Consider the following 14,787-nt stretch of genomic DNA (forward strand, 5'->3'; position numbering starts at 1 on the left):
GGGGCCAGCGTATTCTACAATTCTACACCCCCCACGGAAATGGCTGCAGACTCCACCCCACCCCTCTTGGTGCAAAATTCTGCTCCAGAATTTAAGATTTTCTTCAAAAGTTGTTTATTGTCCAAAAGGTTCCCCACCCAACTCCCCACCACCACCACCACAAAAAATCGTTGGGACCATGAATGGTGTATTAGCTGATGCAGTAGTGTCTTTGAGCCTGCAAACAGCTTGAAACAATCGCTCTGAGAGATGCGCAATGCCCTCTTCGTGTTCATGGATTGTTCACCCTGAAGCCTAAAGCTGACCTGTTAATGCTACATTTAGTCGTTGCTGATTTTTTCAGATACATAGACTCATAGACATTAAGGTCAGAAGGGACCATTATGATCATCTAGTCTGACCTCCTGCACAATGCAGGCCACAGAATCTCACCCACCCACTCCTGCAATAAATCTCTCACCTATGTCTGAGCTATTGAAGTCCTCAAATCATGGTTTAAAGACTACATCCAGCTAAAGTGCTTATCCCACACACTTAAACTGCCTCCTACTTCTCCCAAGTCCAAAAACCTCAACTGTCCCCAAGCAGCTGACCAAACCTCAAGGCCAATGAGGCATAACTGCACTGTAGTACTACACGCCCTGTAGCATATTAAGAAATGAAAATGTGGGATCTGTGTAAAATAACTTCAATTTCAAATCCAAATTAAACACACCAGGGCTGCCATGCTGATGGTATTATTCATCTTCATATCTAATTTGTTACCAATTATCCATTGTGCAAAGTAAGTCACACTATTACAGAATTCCCAGCCTGATGCACCAAAGAACGGCAGAGTGCAGCCTGCTGAGGAGTCCACAAGGCCTTGCCTGTTTCTACAGGGTCTCTGTGATCTTCTGCTGCAATCCCCTAAAACAACAGATGATGAGTGCAGAGGTACATCATTATATCCCAGTTCCCAAACTGTGATTTTTTTCTGAGTTGGAAACAAAGTGAGAAGAGAACATTGCCTGGGTGTTTAGCCACATGACTCACCTCCAACCTGCAGTGCATTGTTGGGTTACCTATGACCGAGTCAAACGATCAAAAAGGGGTGATCAGCTGCACAAGCAAATTCTGCATTTGGGTGTGCATTGCAAATAGGCATGCAAAAGTGCAGCATGGGTAACTGGGGCCTAAATGCCCATGCAAATAAGCTCCAGAATCGAGCTGTAAGACAGCACCATGGACTCCACATGCAAACAAGTAATCAGGGACAAGTAGAAGAGGCAGCTCAGACACTGCAACATGCATAAACAATACTAACTTTTTTGAAGAGGTTTCAATGAATTTCCCTTGATCTCTCTCTCCTCCCCCCATCTCTCTCTCGCTCTCTCTCTCACACACACACACAAACACTCACACAGGTCCTTCTTCATGGGTTACCGCTGGCCTCATGTAGAAAAGCTTCCCCAGTCCCTGATGATACCAGTCAGCTCTGTGTTTTTGGGGAACCAGGACACAGTATCTAGCCTGTCTGACTCATGAAAGACACCCACCCCTCCAGTCTCTCCTTGAACCAAAATCCATCAGAGAAAAGACTTGCAGAGAGCAATGAAGGGCAGATGGGAGACACACCTAGACCCCTCCTGACAAGGGTGACAAGATTAAGACATCTCCATTAGCATACAGAATGGAAAACAGAGACAACTCCCCTAGCCTCATCTGCATGAAAGATGGGACAGGGAGACATCTCAATTTGCATACAGAATGGAGAACAGAGAACCGCACGGAACGCTGGGACCAGAAAAGCAGGGAAGCATGGCATCATGGGGGATCTCTGCTCCAGATGTTAATGAACCTACGCCTGCACACACCTAGCTCAGCAATTATCAGACGAATTCTAGTAATAAATCTTTGATTGATATTCAAAATACTGAAGCAGCCTAGTTGCATTGTGAGCTCCCTGGAAGAAAACACCACCCAGAGCCAAGAGTGATCAGCCCCTATTGTCTAGCCTAAAGAAAACCCTTGAGTCATCAGTTTACCTATAAACAAATCTAGTGTTCTCCCTTGAACCAGTGTATTTTCTCTACAAAAATTCCTACTCACCCTCCAGTCAGTATTCTGATGAATGGACCCAACCTCTGCATCAGTTCCACTGGGACTCCATCTCCTGATTGATCATGCTGGGGGCTCTGCCTGTCTCCAGCACTCAGGACCCCGAACTACCACCATCACCTGGGAACCCTGACCAGTTCAAGCTCCATGGAGTGGGTGAGAGCTGTAATACTAAAGCACCTGTTTTCCACACAGCCTGAACCCAGCACTGGAAACCTACATATAGCAACATCATTCTAGTTCATGAGAGCCAGAAAGTGAAACCGATGAGAAACACTACGAAAACTGATGGATCTAGCTTCTCTCCCCAGTTAAATGCAAAAATTAAGCAAAGAGCATAAATGTCAAAAAGCAAATTCAGCTTTCACATAGTCAATTTGGATAATCTCAGGGGCTGGATATAACATGGGGAGGAATTTTTTATTTTAAATATGATTTTTTTCCTCAATACTAACTTGCAAAACATTACAAGCCATGAGCCAGTTTTTATTCTCATAAGTGAAACTACCATGGTTTCTTATCAACAAATTCCCTTCAAAAACAGGTACTAGAATAATAGGGGACAAACACTTTTTGATGTGCTCCAGTAGCGTCAGAGGTTAAAGAAATCAGTGCTCCAGAGACTCTTAAACATGTCACTGTCATAATATAAAAACTGACTTACTAACTTAAATTATTTGGAGAGTTAAGTGCTTGTGTTATTGCAGATTAAACTAATTAGTATCATTTCCTGACAGCTGCAGTGAGCGATTGGATTTTTCTTCAGCCGCTCAGATGGGATGAAGAGAGTGGAGACAGCTTTGTGATTTAATGGAATGGAATCAGTTTATCATAGTAAGGGCACATCATTCCGTTCTTAGCTCAGCACGGCCGCCTCCTCTGCTCCCTCTCAATTCATCAGCTATTATTGCACTTTTAACGTATTACATAGGAAGCCATGCGTAGACAGATGTGAGTTGTCGGTAACTTTACAAATAGCCAGAGAAGAAGCCATGCTGGAATATATGATACGTCCCCCTTTTGGAAATGTTGTGGATTATACTCTCCAACCTTTTAACCAACATTGTAGCTGGCAGTAGAAGATATAGGAACTCATTTCCATACCACAACTGGGTTAATTGGTGTAAGGCAGCTTTGCGAACTAGCACTGATTGAAATCTCCAGCTTCTATGACTAGATGCACAAAGTGGAAAGTTTCAGTATGTAATCCTCAGACATTTAGGAAACCAGTCACATTTATGGAGTGTGGAAAATGTGTCCCTAGAATGGTGGTAAAACCAAGTTGCTGACTTGTGCTGAGAATTTCCATTAGGTTATATGAAGACCAACAATAGCAGGCAGTCCCTACATACAGTTTATAAAATGTCATATTGAAAACTTACAGTAATCAGATCACGAGAGAAAAGTCTAGAATTTCTTTAGTTGAGCCAGAATGAAATAAAAACTCTTGTCCATCTTCCACTTCACAGAAGCCCACACAAATGGATGAAATTACTTGGAATTCAATTATTCTGGAATTCGAATTTTCTAGAGACCACTGGGTGGTGCTTGAACTGTCTTATTAGATGTTCAGTTTGGTCAATTTTTGCTCTACTTGTATTACTGAATCGGCTCCAAAGGTTTGCTTTATCTTGGAGCCATTGGGATAGATGGTAGTTTTGTGGTCAACAAAATGGATTAATGGTTTTGATTGCAATTAATTGCTGATCGCCAACATCCCTACATGGAAATTGAATTACCTCTAATTGTATTAAAAATAATTTTATGCTCCCTCCTCCATAGTCACTAAGCTTGGAGTAGCCTTGATGGAAAGAAATGTATATTTCTATAGAGCCAAACGTATCAGTGCACAGCCTGAGAGTTTGCCAAAAGCTGGGGCGGGAGGGGAGGGCCGGAGGAATCCTCTCACAGTTGCTATGCAGTGGCTACTGCCTATCAGCCATCCAAGGCATTTCACTGGCCTCCATTACCATAGTATCCAAGCACCTCACTATCGTTAATGTGTCTATTACCTCAGTAAGATAGGGAAGTGCTTCTCTTTGTTATTATCTGTAGAATGGAGGACTGAGGCGGACAGACAGACTCGGCTCAGTTGACACTACAAAGGTTTGCCAGCAGAGCTACGCGGGCTAGTCAATGTGTGTGTGTGTGGGAGGGGTGGGAATCTCACCTCCCAGCTGCCATAGTCAGAATGCTTCTGTGGGCAGAGCTGTGTCGCGCGGCAAGGTGGCTTAGAACTCCTGTGGCAGACGCTGCATCTCTAGTGGAGGGTTCTGCTGGCACAGCCTTACGAGCCACGGCTCTGTAGCGCAGACAAGCCCACAGTGACTTGTCCAAGGTAACACAGGAAGCCAGGAGTGGAGCAGGGAATGAAACCTGAGCCTTCCACGACCCAGCTAGTGCCCTAATTACTAGACTGTCATTAATCTCTGAGTCCTGTAATGAAGGATACACTGGACTTGTCTCTCCATCCTCAGGGGAAAAATAGCCAGTGGATCTGCAGAATCATTGATCCACTATCCCAGTCCCTCCATGCTGGTCAGCCCTTATGGGTGCTGCAGAGTGTCGATCTCTGTATGGGACCCATACCGCTTCTGAAGCGGCCATGACCACCCGGCCGTACAGGACTTGCCTCTTCCTGACCATGTTAACATTATAGTTATTCTCTTTCCACGAGGGCTCCTTCCCACTGTGGAGTTTTTCATGCGGTAACAACGGGACGGGTTAAAATAAGACAGGACAAAACTGTGTTCCATCTTCCCCTCCACTGAACATGAAGATGTTCTGGGATGCAGACTGTGGCCCTGTGCAAGCTAATTATTTGATAGAGACAATGAAGCCTGTCTCCGAAGAAAATAAAATAATTTAATTCAACAAGTAGAGGTTAGTCTTCAGCTAAACGTTAAACCAACAATCAAAAATGTATATTCCTGTACACAGAAAGTCTGCCCTATACTTTGCCACCCTTGGCAACCTGATACAATAATCAGCACCAGCAATCAGCCTCTTGGGAGACCAGAAGTTACTCTTAGAGATGGGTGAACCTCTTGGAGTGTGAGGTTTTGTGGAGCATTCAGCCTATTTTGGGGCTTGCCAGATTAACTAGAATTGGATTCTTTTCCTGTAATTTGGGGTATTTTTGGTGCAAAAAATGGATTGCTCTTCAAATCGTGCTTTTTAATAGCAAAGTCAAAGTCTGTGCTATATTAGAACCACCCTCAAAGCTAAGTTGAACTCGTGGGTACCCTTCATCCTATACCTATAGTTAACATCCAGTAGAAAATCTCCCCCATTTCTTCTTCTTATTCCCACACTATTTGTCCCACTCTGCCCCTTCTCTACTCCATTTTACATTCTCCTTTCACACTGGCATTTTTTCCACTCTGGTCTCCCTAGAGTCTGCTTTTATTCGACTATTTTCCACTCTCTGCCCACCCCTACCCGTCCCCCACCAGTGTCTTAAATGAAATGAAGACTTGAATACAAGTCAAATGTTCAAACCAGTTCTGTCTGAGTGGGTTTGAATTTAAGACAAAGGAGTTTGCCCATCCCTTGTTATGACTGTCCTAGCCAGAGGATAACAGTACCAATGGAAGTAGTTTCCTACAGGTGTTCTGTATGATAAAGTTGTATAATTTTATACAAAAATCACTCCAAGGCATATGTGACATGGAGAGTGTCTCACAACCCCATGCCACTTTCAGTAGAAGACGCACAATGCTTCTTGAGTTTTGTTTGAACAGAACCTGTACAGCAGCTTCAGCTTTCGTCACAGGATCTAGTCCAAGAGCGGGACTTCACCCGTACCTTACTGTAGCAGGAGCTGCGAGTGAGGGGCTGTTTTACTCTTGAACTTCAGAACACTATCCGTGGGTATAAGGAAGAAATTGTTCAGAGTAGACCTGTGAAATCAAAAGGTCTGCCTACAGTAAGGAGAGCATGGCCGTAGCTATGCTAAGAGATTTTTTGTTCGGATTGCCTACTGTTCCTTCCACGGCCAGAGGCAGCAGTGCTGGTGGAGTCTGGGCTCCAGGCAGGTGCTAGCATTCTAAGGTCCTTGACTTCTAACCTTACTCAAGCCAAGCCTGCATGACAGTGCTTAAAACACTGGCAGCCACCAGTGCTTTGCCTTCACTAGCACTCCCACTGATACCAAGGTGAAATGGGGGTGGCAGTCGCCACAGAGAATTTTAGCAAGAATTTCCTAATGAGTACAGGCAAGGCCCAATGAGTTGAGTATCTTACTCTGTATCTCCTGACCGATCCCTGGGCCTAGCTGTGCACACCTGCTCTTTCCCACCTCTCTGCTAGTCAAATCCCAGCAGTAGTTATAACAGAGCCATGCTGGGCACCTGTTAGCATGCTTAGTGGAGTTCACTCACATGTTTCTGTAGAGAGCAGACTGGAAGTTAACGCTGAAGTCAACTGAGTTACATCAGTGATTAGTTTGGCCCAGAAGGTTTAAGATGTGCACCAGAAAATCAGAAGTTTATTTGCAAATTTCAATCTGCCTTTTCTGGGAAGGAGAAAAGAGCAGCCAACATCGTACTGTAGGTTAAAGTCACCTTTGGCCACAGATCAGCTCTAGCCTGGATTTCTTTTTACCCTTCCTTCTCCTGCTATAAAACTAATTCTGACTACACGCCTACAACAGGAGATGTTGGTGCTTGAAAATAAAGGGGAATTGGCTCAACAGTTGTCTTAATCTGCCATGAGCTTTCAAGAACAAGGGACACTTCAATTAGAGAAGATAAACATGGGTGCCTCGATTTTTCAGAAATGACTAGTGATTTTTGGTGTCCAACCTGCCACATCTTAAAGGCGTCTGGTTTTCAGAAAGCATTGGGCACCCAACCTCCGAAAATCAGGCCCTTTTAAGAAGTCTCAAGTTGGGCATCCCAAATCACTAGTTGCTTTGAGAAATTTAATCTTAGAAAACTACTTGGCTTCCTCTGGGAGAGGAGATCATCTCAAGGTGCTTCAAGAAATCGCCTCTGGACAAACAAAATGTTTCTTTCCCAATGGGGAAAATATAGAGAATTTAGTTCCTTACCAGAAAAGCGAGACCATTTTTGCATTGTAAATTAGTTGCTTAAACCAAGGAAGCCAGCTCTTGGACTTCTCAGGTTTCAACAGTGATCACAATAATGAACTGATGCTCCCAGTCCTGATCTCTTCCAGAGGCTATAGCCAATCCTGTCTGGAAGAATAGCCACAGCAGTACCCACACAGGGACTTGCATTTGGGTTCTGTTTCTTATAAGTTATTACTTTTCAGCGCTTGCCATGATTAGATGGCAGACATCCCTCAGACAGATCTCCCTTGTGACAGACATTGTCTAGTATTCAATTAATGCATTCTTAGGCTGAGGAGACAAAAGATTCTCTTGGCAACAGGCTTTTGCATCATGTAGTTAAACAGAGAAAATAGCTGCTTTTCTGTCACACAAAAATGCTTAGAGAGCCAGGAAGAAGAGCTGACACGTTCCTGCCTGACTAAAGGCTTCTCTGCATTGGGGGTTTAGACAATGCGGTAGCTGCAGCCATGTAGCCACACTGGTGCTGGACCGGAGCAAATGCTTACTGTAGATGCACTGTGTAGGTTGGGAAAGCGACTTGCAACGGCATGGTGTGACTTCTGCAGGCATTTGCACTGATGCAGTTGCAGCAATGCAAACATCCCAGGGCAGAGAAACCCTAAGAAACATCAAACAACAAATGGCCAGTTACAGGGAAAACCATCATCTACCCATCAACAGCTTTACAATGGGCATGAGGCTGCACATTTTCAAGGAGCTAAGTGGTCTTCTGCCACACAGCTACCATTGACCTGAAAGGAAGTTCTGGGCTAAAGCCCGGTAAGACTTGAAGTCTTTAAACCATGATTTGAGGACTTCAGTAAGCTCAGACATAGGTCAGGGGTTTGTTACAGGCATGGGTGGGTGAGATTCTGTGGCCTGCATTGTTCAGGAGGTCAGACTAAACGATCATAATGGTCCCTTCTGACCTTAAAGTCTATGAGTCTATGAACTCTGACAGTTTTGGGGTTACATTCCTGGTCTTCCCCTTTGAGTCCATGTTGCCACAACTTAAGCGAACCTTAATGAATGAGCCTTTGGAGCTACATGTCATCACTATTAGCTTAAAGCCAAGCCATCCTAAGGCAGACTAAAAATGCTTGTGAAAATTAGAAAAAGAAAGGCACAATAGTGAGGCTGTGACCTGTCAGTTGCCCTGGTCAGCAATTTAAAAATGACAAGACCGTACTTGACTGAAGAATTACAGTGGGATTTCTGATGCTCAGCACCTGTCCTATTGCCACAGCTTCTCTTTCAGCAACTCTCAGTAGCAATGGTGGAACTGTACTGTAAGTAGGACATATATGTTTACCATAGGGTGTCCAAATTTGCAGATTTGTGTCCCATTTTGTTTGAACAGGGTTACCCATCCCTAATTGTCAAGTTTTTAAAATGAGAGCATTTCATATCTAGCTAACATATGTCTAGTTAACACAAATGGACATGGGTCTCTAAAGTTATACACCCCCTCCTACATTTTACATCCATGTGCTTTGATCTGGGTTTGAATCCAAAACAAAGCACGGAGAGTGGAGATCTTGTTTTGTCCTTGTTGCTTTCAATAATCTAGCCAAGGAAATAAACTGGCTTGATGTGCAAGAGTGAATGAAGTTATCCCCTTGCAGGTGGCCCACAGAACATAAGGAACCTGGCACAGCTCCCTGCTATAGAAATTCTCCTTTAATTCAAGCAGTAGAGGGATGGTTTTCGGGAATGGAGGGATCACAGTTCCAACTCCGGTTCCCAAAATCAGTAAAAGGCTGTGTGTTTGGAAAACAAGTTAGGTATACAACTTGACAGACAGACGTCTTGTCCATTTGTGTTAACTAGACATATGTTAGCTAGATATGAAATGTTCTCATTTTAAAAACTTGACAGTTAGGGATGGGTAGCCCCGTTCAGAGAAAATAGGACACAAATCTGCAAATTTGGACACAGCATGGTAAAAATATATGTCCTACCTACAGTACAGCTTCCACCATTGCTACTACCAGCAAAGCATACCACAGCAGATGGCTTTCACTATTATTAAACAGAATCTTTTGCACTATAGCATCACAAAAATGGCTTCCAAGTCATTAATCTATAATGTGAGTCCATTGCTTTACCTAGCTTCTAATAGACCCAAAGAGAACAGCTGATACAGTTAAGATAACAGTAAGTTGTACAGTAAATAGATTTTTGGAAATAGTGTCCAGAAGTAAAGATGAATATTCTATATTTTGGGCTTTTTGTAAGTTTGCTGCCATATACAGAATGGTTGTGCATACACACCCCACTGATGAATGATAATTCCCCTAGGCATGCATTAACATTCACTGTGATCATATCTGGTCAAGAGTCCATAGATTTAGAACTCCCGGCTTTCATATAAACTAAATGAATTATAGGCAATCTGAATGAGTGGGGGAAAGAGGCAAAAATCTTAGTTTTAAGGGTCTCTCATCTCAAACACTGAGGCATCCATGATCTCAAGAACAGATTTCTTATTGCACTCATTCTTCCCCCATATAAAAAGTAATTAACACACAAGCCAATTCCTAAACTACAGAGAATTTTTTCCTGGGTGTCTGGCTGGCAAGCCTTGCCCACATGCTCAGGGTTTAGCTGGTCGCCATATTTGGGGTCGGGAAGAAATTTTCCTCCAGGGCAGATTTGCAGAGACCCTGGGGGATTTTCACCTTCCTCTGCAGCATGGGGCACGGGTCACTTGCTAGAGGATTCGCTGCACCTTGAAGTTTTTAAACCATGATCTGAGGACTTCAGAAGCTCAGACATAGGTTAGGGGGTTGTTACAGGCGTGGGTGGGTGAGATTCTGGGGCATGAGTTGTGCAGGAGGTCAGACTAGATGATCATAATGGTCTCTTCTGACCTTAAAGTCTATGATTCTATAAATTACTTCCTTCCTCTGCACTCACTCCCATTTTCTTTTCACACAGGAGGGAGAGAACCCTGTGTATGTTTGGAGAGGAGGGGATGGAAACAGAAAGGTGAGGTCAGCTGATGGACAGGTTTTTCCATTTCTCTTTGTAGGCAAACACAGGTGTTGGATAGCCAGTGGCTCTCCTGGTCAGTAATAAACTAATGCCCCAGCAGGCTGCTCTTGGGAGTGATATCTTTCAGTGGAAATTAAAAAACCAAGGATAAGGACCATGTGTTATTTCTGTGTTTCACAATGCTTTGACTCTAGCACAATAGGGCCCCAAACTTGATCCAGGCTTCTGGGTGCTACTGTAATATAAAGAAAGGTTATGAAACATTCCATGACACATTGCCTCTCGCCACAGAGTAAGTTGTTAACTAGAGCTGGTGGAAATGTTCCTGACAGAACAGTTTTCCACAGGAAAATGCTGATGCAATGAAATCAAGACGTCTTGTGGGAATGGCTCCATTTCGTCCAAATTTTTAATGAAATATTATTGGAACATTTTGTTTCAATAGACTCAACAGGCTTTGTTTTGTCTTTATCATTTCAACTTTTTTACTATATAAATTGCAATACCTACAGATTACATATAAATACAATGCATTATATAGATTGCCCAACAAATATTTTAATAAGTTTTGTTTTGTGAGGAATTTCAAAATTTGGATTCTTCATTCCAATTTGTGAGAAAAAGGCATTTCAAAGGGTTGGAATTTCCCGTGGAATGAAAATTCCAAGTTTCATCCTACTCCAGTATTACCGTGGATGGCCTGGCCAAGTTCTAGCTGGCTAGTTACATGCTGCCTTCCTAAATTCCTCCTGTTGCGTGCTGTATCTAATCTGTACAGCATTTTGGGACGAAAGGCACTGTCTATATCTGCTTATTCTAGACTGTAAAGCCCCTTGTAGATTGTAAGTTCTTTGGGACAGGGTCTGTCATTTACTACGTATTTAGATTGTGCCTAGCACAATGCAGTTCTAACCTGGTTGAGACATTTAGGTGCTGTCATACCATGAATGTTATAGAATAATTGCATATAATACTATTTAATAGCTTGGACTGAAAGCGTGTCTACACACAGAGTTACTTACTACACACAGCTTGTCTACACACAGAGTTACTCTGGTTATTTTGGTTTAAACCAGGCTTATATTTCAGTTCAGTAACAGGTTTAAACTAAACTGAAATGAAGCCACTCAAACCAAAAATAGAGTGTCCACACTGAGGGTCAACTAAACCTGTGTCAGTGTGTAAAAACAAAGCCTTGAAATGCAATGCAATGGAAACTGCACCCTAACCAATCTATTTTTACTTGATATAGACCCTTCATCCCTGCCTTATGATAATGTGCTGCATACACATTTTCAGAGTGATTTTCTTTTCTATGTAAATTCCATTGGTTATCCTAGAGATTTCTCTATGACATTATCAATACATTCTTCAGAACAGGAAAATAAGTCAGCCATAAAATCAACCTATATACCGCAAAAAAAACAAAATCCGTGTGTGTCAAAAAAGTTAGTTTCATGGAAATGTTATTAGTGATTAGTTTCAAGGCTGTGTCACTATTTATTTGTATTGTGGTAGCATCTAGAGACCTCGGTCCCAATGTGCTAGGTGCTATACAAACATGGAACAAAGATATCCCCTGACCTGAAGAGCTTAGCATTGAAAGACTCTGCTTTCAGTGCCACCAGTTTTCATCTTTTCCAGGCTACCTTCCAGTCAGGTGATTATGGTGATTTTTGCTCTTCCTGTTTTTATAAGAGCAAAGGCCTTGGAGAGTGGGATGGGGATAGAAGGGGAGCAGGTTTGTACCCTCTAATCTTTGGTTAGGCAGCAGTTGTGAGAGTACCCAAGCCAGCAGTGATTACCTCCACAGTGCTGCAGGAGTTCGGGAATAGGAGCAGTGGTTCCTGGGGTGCTCTGGTGGAGGAAAATTGAATTTTATTTGTGTTAACTAAAAGATACCTTATCTGCACTCACTGCCCTGTCTACCTCACTAATGCGTGTGTAAAAGTCATGCTGTTAATGAAATAGCTGATTTAAACAAAGGCAGAGTATTTTTAGAACAATAAAAAAAACCTATTCATGATATCTAATTATGCAAACTGTGAACAAGAAGATGCTTGTCTTGCATTAGTTGAGACTGACTCCTGTTGTAATTTGCTCTTTTTTTGCAGCAGAAAGCATTTCTTTTTGTAGCTTATTGCTTCAGTACAGCTCTAAGCCGTAGGCAAATACAGTACAGGTCAGCGAGGAGTGTTTCTGCTGTGGTGGAATACTGGAGTTAGGTAGTGAGCAGAATAATGTATTGTAATGCAGATTACTGTGATTTGCTGCTGTGTGATTCACAGATATGATTGCATCCAATTTCAGAAATAAGTGGAACCGTCTGCTCCTTTGTATTCATTCAAAAGGCTGTTCAGTGGCACTCAAATGATTGCCATCTTTGCCACCTAAAACGTGAAAGGAAGTCAGTCCATGTCTCAGCAGTAACTTTCTTCATTGTGCCCCCAAATTCAGTAGCACACTTGCTCTGGGGAGAAGGGTAGCCCCTTTATCCTCCCATGGAGGTTGGGGGGGTTGTTTTGTTTTGAATAGACATACCCATGCTTTCCCATTCTCAGTCTGTCAGTTCTGGATTCTCATACTCTCCCTCCTGCCAGTTCTGTAACAATACAATTTACCAGGAGGCATAACCACTCATGAGTCAACTTGGAAAGCCTCAGAGTTTGTAGTCTAACTTGATATTTTTGGTAAGTTAATGATACCTGTGGAATATAATTGGCCTATTATTTATTACTTCTATTATGTGATACCTAGGTGGTCCAGCAGAAGTCAATATCTCACCCTGCTGGACTCTACATAAATACAGGAAGTCAGAGTCCTTGTCTTCGGGCTTGTCTTCACTACCAGGGTAAGTCGACCCAAGTTATGCTACTCCAGTTATGTGAATAATGTAGCTAGAATCGAAGTAGCTTAGGTCGATTTACCCCGGTGTCTTCACTGCGCTGCATCGATGGGAAATGCTCTCTGGTCAATTTCCCTTGCTCTTCTCAGAGAGCTGGAGAACAGGGGTCCCCTGGAGAGCGCTCTGCCATTGATTTAGCGGGTCTTCACTAGACCCGCTAAATCGATCCCTGCTGCATCGATTGCAGCAGTGTCAATCTCCCCATAATGAAGACCAGTCCTTAGAGAGTTTACAATCTGAAGGAGTAAGACAGACAAAGGAATTATTGTTATCCGTTTTACAAAGGGGGAGCGAAGAGATTAAGTGATTTGCCCAAGATCCCACAGGAATTCTGCACTAGACCCAAGAACCAAACACTGTCTCATCAGTAAGGCACTGAACTGGGACTCAGGAGACCTATCTTTGGTAAGCTGGGTGAAAAATGGATTTCTTGGTTTGCTGGCAGTTCAAAAAATATATTTTGTAAATTTTGGGTTGAAACAACAAAAATGAAAATTTCCAACTTTTCAGCAAATCAAAAAAGTTAAAAAAAAATAAAATCTGTTTTGGGTCGAGCAAGCTGTTTTGTTTACATTTTAACAATTTAAAGCAAAATGTAAATAAAATTAATGAAAATGTTTAAAAAGTCATTTCAAAGCAAAGCATGGAAACGTTTCATTTTTTTCTGATTCTTTGGGAGGGGGAGGTGTTTACAACTGAAACAATTGGCAAAAATCAACATAAATCTGCAATACATTTTGGCGTTACCAAATCTGCATTTTGTGCTAAAAAAAGTTTCAATTTTTTTTGCTAGCTCTATCTGCTAGCAACTGTCCTTGCACTTCAGCCAGCACTTTTTCTTCTGGTTATGATTCAGACCAGTGGAAATGGTCACATAAATGTGTGGATTTTCTGGCATGACTGTGGCTGAAGCTGCATTTTTGAATGTTGAAATGTGTAGTCACAGCCTAAGCCAGAGTAGGCCCAGGCCAGTCAGCAATGCTCCACTGTAGACGTTCCATCAGACTGTTCCGAGGAGCGGCAGGATTTGCCTCTCTCTGGAATGGCGTGGGGTTCAGCCCCAAGGCTGATCCATTGAAGGTCAGGTCGATGGGGTCCTCGTGTCGCAGTCCCCTGCAGCTCCCCTACCACTGCCATCAACACAGCCCTAGCAGTCCCTCGAGCTCTATTAGCTGTGGCATCAACAGCCATGCCCCAACAGCTCTTAAGCATTGGCCCTGTGCTGAGTCAGGATGGCTGCTGCAGTCCGATGCATTGCTGCAACACCAGGGTCACAACGCCACTGCCATTTGACCTGACCAGCTTTCCACAGTAGCTGGGCCAAACATCAGCATGTGGCATTGTGACCTGGAGCACAGTTGTTGAGACACCAGGATTTGCCCCGCTGCCCCTCTGCCCAGAGGGAGACTTGGCTGGGCCAATGGCATTGTGACGTGGCACCCGGGGAGTCTATTCCTCGATGGGGGAGCACAGGGGAGTCTGGGGAGAACTCGACTCCTGTAGTCACCAGCTCATGCATGGTGTGGGTAACCTAGGGTTAGGATTCATAAAGGTAGGCTCCCCACCCCCTGGCTAGGGATCCTCTGGGTAGGGCTCCCTTCCCTAGAATTAGGGTTCCTATCGGTGGGGCTCCACAACTTCAGGTTAGGGTTTCTATGGGTAGGATACTTGGCGCTAGGGTTAGAGATCCTATTGGTAGGGCTTCCTG

The sequence above is a fragment of the Eretmochelys imbricata genome, chromosome 11, assembly GCF_965152235.1.
Source record: "Eretmochelys imbricata isolate rEreImb1 chromosome 11, rEreImb1.hap1, whole genome shotgun sequence".
Taxonomy (NCBI): domain Eukaryota; kingdom Metazoa; phylum Chordata; order Testudines; family Cheloniidae; genus Eretmochelys; species Eretmochelys imbricata.